This window comes from Macrotis lagotis, chromosome X (assembly GCF_037893015.1).
Source record: "Macrotis lagotis isolate mMagLag1 chromosome X, bilby.v1.9.chrom.fasta, whole genome shotgun sequence".
In the NCBI taxonomy this organism is placed as follows: Eukaryota; Metazoa; Chordata; class Mammalia; order Peramelemorphia; family Peramelidae; genus Macrotis; species Macrotis lagotis.
Window position 1 is genome coordinate 35,107,173 of NC_133666.1, and position 6,102 is coordinate 35,113,274.

Consider the following 6,102-nt stretch of genomic DNA (forward strand, 5'->3'; position numbering starts at 1 on the left):
TAAAATGCCTTCACTTTCATGGGCTGTTTTTAAATAAAGTTGATTATTCTTGTTTCAAACTGAAAAGCTAAATATAATTCCTCCCTCATCTTTCCTAGTATAAATGGTGATTTATGAAGCAGGCAATGTGACAAAATTGAGTAAGGAACTTCATTTGCTTGTTTCAATGAGCTGTGTTTCAATGTGGTATTGCATGAGTTCTTTTCTAGGAGAGTTAAATGCAGCTCTCTCATATGGTATCATTTTTAGTCTGTAAATTATATGGAAATTTTATTTTGATGTGAAATTGCTGTTGATAGTGATGAGACCCCAATTCTATTCTGATTTCATTGGACTCCAATACTTATGTTTTGAACAACTTGTTTATAAGCCTGCTATATCCTGTAACAAACATATCTGACACCTCCTCTGGTGTCCTGAGTCCAAGTGCCCCTTAACCACTTCCCTGTAGCCTGCCCGAAACCCTTCAAGCATCTGAAGTCCAAAATGCCACCCCCACCACATCCTTGCACCTGTAAGAACATTTTGTTTACCTCTCTCTATTTAAAGACCCTACCTCAAATCCTCTAGCAGACTTCTCTAGAGAGCTTCCCTGCCTAGCTGTCTTCAACCCAGAACCCTACAATAAAACTTCCCTTGACAGAAAGTCTGAGTCTATGAAATTTTTTCACAAGATACTTCCACAACGAATCTCATCAATAAAATTTTCAAAACAACAAATCTTCTCTACCATCAGCTCCTTTATAATTATATTGGTATCTTGTTTTTAATATCAATTTAATTCCCACATACTCCTTTCTTCCCCCCAAAACAGACAATTATCCTTTATTATAAAGAATAAAATAGAAAAAAAGAAAATGAAAGGCAGTTGAGCATAAATAATTAACAAAGTAACTGAGAATTACAGCATGTAAATTTTTCCATACCCATAGTTGGTTCTTCCTAGAGTCTCCATCTTAAGGAGGGCTAGACTTCCTTTGTATTTATCCTTCCCCAAATAGTGATTCAGATTCTCATTACTCTCCTACCCTGGAAGGTATCAACTCTCCCTTTTTTCAGTTACTTTTAATGTGTTATCTAATTAGAATGTAAGCTCCTTCAGAGTAGAGATTATCTTTGTTTGTATTTATATTCCTAGAGTTTATCACAGTTTTGGCATGTAGTAAAGGCTTAATAAGTGGGCAGCTAGGTGGCACAATACATAGAACACCAGATCTGGGGTCAGAAAGACTCATCTTACTGAATTCAAATCTGATCTCAGACACTTACTAGTTGTGTGACTCTGGGTAAATCCTGTTATCCTATTTGCCTTAGTTTCCTCATCTGTAAAATGAGTTGGAGAAGGAAATGGTAAACCACTCCAGAATCTTTGCCAAGAATATGCCAAATGGAATCATGGAGAGAGTTAGACCCTACTGAACAACAACAAAAGGGTTTAATAAATTTTATTTGACTTGATTTTGTCTCCCATCTCTGTTCCAGTGGTAGTTAGGTGAAGTAGCTAGAGTGCTAGACTTGGAGTCTTCAAACTCTGAGTTCAAATCCAGCCTCAGATATGAGATATATGACCCTGAGCAAGGCACTTAATGGCTCTCTGCCTCAGTTTCCTCAATTGTAAAAAGAGGCTTATAATGTACCTACTCTTCAGTGTTGTGAAAATTGAATGAGATAATATTTGTAACAGCATGATGTCTGGCATGTTGTAGACATTTAATAAATGTTGTTTCCTTCCTTCTCTGCGAAGAAGAGACGGGTAGTACATTCTCATCTCATCTTCCAGGGTAATCTTGGTCATTATAATTAGAGTTATACAACATTCATAGGATCATAGATATTTTTTTAGGTTTTTGCAAGGCAATGGGGTTAAGTGGCTTGTCCAAGGCCACACTAGGTGATTATTAAATGTCTGAGGCTGGATTTAAACCAGGTACTCCTGACTCCAGGGTGGTGCTCTAGCCACTGCACCACCTCGGATGCCCCAGGATCATAGATTTTTAAGGTTATCAAGATCAGCCCACATATTTTAAGGATGAGGAAATTGAAGTACAGGAGTTAAGCAACTAGTCCAGCTAATTAAATTGTTTCTGGCAGGATTTATTCTCAGTTCTTCTTGTCTTCAAGTGCAGTACTCTAGTCACTCATCCATTCTGTTTTATTTATTTTGTTCATTCTTTCTATTTACATTGTTGTTATTGTGTCTTTTATTTTTCTGGTTCTACTTAGAACAATTCATATGTCTTCCCCAGCTCCAGTATATTCTTCTGCACAAAGGAATTTATAAGTTCCCTTTTTCTGGAATCAAATTATGCTCATGGAGGCCTAGTAAATTCTCAGACAACTGTAGCCGCAAAATGCATAAACTCTGCCAAGTTCAAACCTACCACAATGAAAATATTCATCTCTTTCCTCCAAGGGACTTCCCTACCTAGCCTTCTTCACCTAGGGAGATGCATAGAGACATATTTTTTATTCACTTACATTAAAAGATCCCTTCCCTCTTTCATTCTTTTGTTTCTAATTTCACCCTTCTGAAACTTTCCCATTCCCCCTATAAGTTGAGAGACTTATGTTCCCTTGGGTGGGGGTACATTACTTATTACCTTGTCTCTTTCCTTTCCCAGACATTTAGGCAATCTCCCACATTTCAACTCCTTCTTGTAACAGACATCGATTCATTTCTGAGAGATCAGGGAATTTATTCCATGGGACATCAGCTTCTAGTCTTCCATCTTAGCTTCTGTGAATTCTTTAAATTCTCCTTAAATCTTTAGACCCTTATATCCTTTTTAATCTTTTGATAGTTTTTTTGTTCTTTTACCATATAGGTCACTCTCTATTTTAAATGAATAATCTGTTATTATAATATATCAATATTATATCAATATATGATATATATCAATAATCTTTTTATGGGATTTCACTATTTATTCTTTTCTTGCTAATTGGACTTTTAAAAATTGTGCTTCTTGGCGGTTAGGTAGCACAGTGGATAGAGCGCCGGCCCTGGAGTTAGGAGTACCTCAGTTCAAATCCGGTCTCAGACACTTAATAATTACCTAGCTGTGTGGCCTTGCACAAGCCAATTAACCCCATTTGCCTTGCAAAAAAAAACCAACTAAAAGGAAAGAATTTTTAAGCAATTTTTTTATATTTCTTGCATTATGGCATTCAGTTTTTTAAGAATTTGTCATATTCTGGGAGATTTATGATTGCTGTTACCACTGCACATGCTCTCTTTAAAACAGATTTCTTTAGTTCGTATAATATTCATGTACTTTTAAATTACTGTCTTTTATCATGAACTTGACACAGGGCACTTCAGATACTAAAAAGAGGGAAAGCATTATATATGAAACTGAACTTGATAAAAATACTTTTAAGTCTATATTAACATGTTACAAAATTGTTTTCCTTGTTTCTATAGTCATATGAATTTCCTTAAGTTTTCTTTTATGCATACTTAATGTTTTATTGATGCTCTTTTCTTTCTTCCTTTTGTTTTTTGTATAATTATCAGAATCTATTCCAAATAACCCTCTCTTAATTGATTGATGTTTGTCCTTTATTCTCAAAGAAGACCACAACAAGCACATGAACTAGATTTGAGTGAAGGGGAGCTGTGCTAAGTCACCAGCCTCACTTTCTCCTCTGGAGCCATCTGGGTCCAGGCCAGATATAGATCAGGCAACTGGAGATGCCCTAGGATACAAGGCAAACAGGGTGAAGTGACTTACCCAGGGTCACACAACTAAGTGTCAAGTGTCTGAGGTTGGATTCGAACTTCTGTCCTCCTGACTCCAAGGTCAGTGCTCTATCCACTGCACCACCTAGCTGCTTAGTCTAACAAATGGGGTATAGTCAAGCATTACAATTTCATACACTTGCCTTTCCTGAACGTATTTGTCCCATTCTATTCAGCTCTCTGTCAAGAGATCAGAGTTCTGTTTTTCATCAGTTTTCTGGTCTCACAATTGGTCATTAAGAACTCAGAATTCTTTTGTTCTGGTTCTGTTCATTTTACTCTGTATCAGTTCATATCTTTCTTCCCAGGTTTCTATGAATTACTCTCTTTCTTCACTTTTTATGGTATAGTAATATTACATCATATTCTTATAGTATGAATATTATACTAACTAAAGAAATTTATTTTGAATAGTATAGTATTTTTCAACTGAGGAGTACCCACTTGACTTTTTTGGCTGCAATAGAAATTGTTGAGATATACAGATAGGTCCTTTCCCTTTGGTTTTGAACTCTGGAGTATGTTCCTAGTCCTGTGTCAAATGATAAAAACAGGTTAGTGATTTTTATAGTTTCTATCCACATCTCCCTCTTCCCATTTTTTCTTCAGTTTTCCTCTCACTTTTGAGAGCATTGAGGACATTTGATCCAAGCTCCATTTTTTCCCTTACTCATGCTTCCAAAGCCTCTGCATACCATTCCTATCTCTCTTCCTTTCCCCCAATCTCTGAAAATGAAGTAAACTTTCTCTTTGCCAAGGTTAACCTTTTAATCATTTGAAACTGCTCTCTTTGAGGTTAAGCAGCAACATCTGAATTACCAAAGATTTTTTTCTCTTAATTTTTCATCCTGTATACTGCATTTGACACTGTTAACCATGTTCTCATGAATACTTAACTTTTTTCTGGGTTTTAGTGATTCTACTCTTTTGGTTCTTTGTTTACCTAACTGATCCTCCATTTTTTGCTGGCTTGTAAAATGTATTACACTCACTTTATTAGATGTTTGCTAAGTCTCTGTCTTAGAGCTTCTTCTCTACCCTGTTGACCTTATCAGCTCCCATGGATTTAATGATCATTTCTATGCAGATCACTCACTGGTCTATATATTTCTCGCCTATGTTTCAGTCCTGAAATACTAGTTACCTATTAGACATTTCATGTTGTATCATAAGTTCATTTATATCTGAAGAGGACCTTTGGGGCATAGAGTCTAACCTCCGCCCCTCCCATTTTGCAGATAATGAAACTGAGTCACTGAGAACTTAAGAAACTTTCTCAGTATCACAAAACTAGTAAGATCTGAGGTTCATACCTAGGTCTTCCTGACTCGAAATTCAGTTTATATCTATTGTATCATATCTTACCTTTTTAAATGTTCCAGAGATATTTTCAATGCAATATGTCCAGAAAAGCTATAATTCCCTTCCTCTCACCCTGAACTCAACCCCTTTCAAATTTCCCTCTTTCTGTTGAAGGAATTGCCTTTCCAGTTTCTCAAATTCTTTGCTTCTCCATTAGTTAATCAGTCGGTCAATAGACATTTATTAAGTGCCTACTACATGCCAGACACTGCTAAGTTAGCCCCAAAGGCAAAAGATAGCCTTTGCCCTCAAGGAGCTCACAATCTAATGGGGGAGAGAACAAGCAATCAATGTAAAACAATCTATTGATATAGAATAAACAGCAAATAATTAACAGAATGAAAATACTTATAGAAGATGGGGTTTTAGTTGGAACTTTGTAGGAAGCAAGGGATCCAAGAAGCAAAGATTGAGAGAGAGAATTCCAAGCATGGGGGGAAAGGCAGAGAAAATTCACTGAGTGAAGAGATGGAATATCTTGTTTTTGAAACAGCCAGAATTACTGGATCAAAAGACTATGTGGCAGAAATAGTTCTAAGAAGACTAAAAAGGTAATGGAGGGGGGAAGTGGATCTAGGTTAGAGAGGGCTTTAAATGCCACATAGAGGATTTTGTATTTGATCCTGAAGATAACAGAGGACCACCAGAGTTTATTGACCATGTAATGTGACATGGTCTGAACTACAATTTGAGAAAATCACTTTGGCAACTGAATGTAAGATGAACTGAGAGTGGAATGTGAGGACTTATGTCAGGTAGACCTACCTGTGGGCTATTACAATAGTCCAAGTGTGAGGTGATAAGGGCCTACACCATGGATAGAAGTGTCTGTATCAGAAAATAGAAGGAAATATATTTGAGAGGTAAAATTGACAGGTCTTAGCAACAAATTGGATATGGAAGGGAGGATGAGAAATAATGAGGAGTCAAATATGACACTTAGGTTGCAAGCCTGAGTGATTGGGAAAATGGTGGTATCTTGGACAGTATGGGGGCAA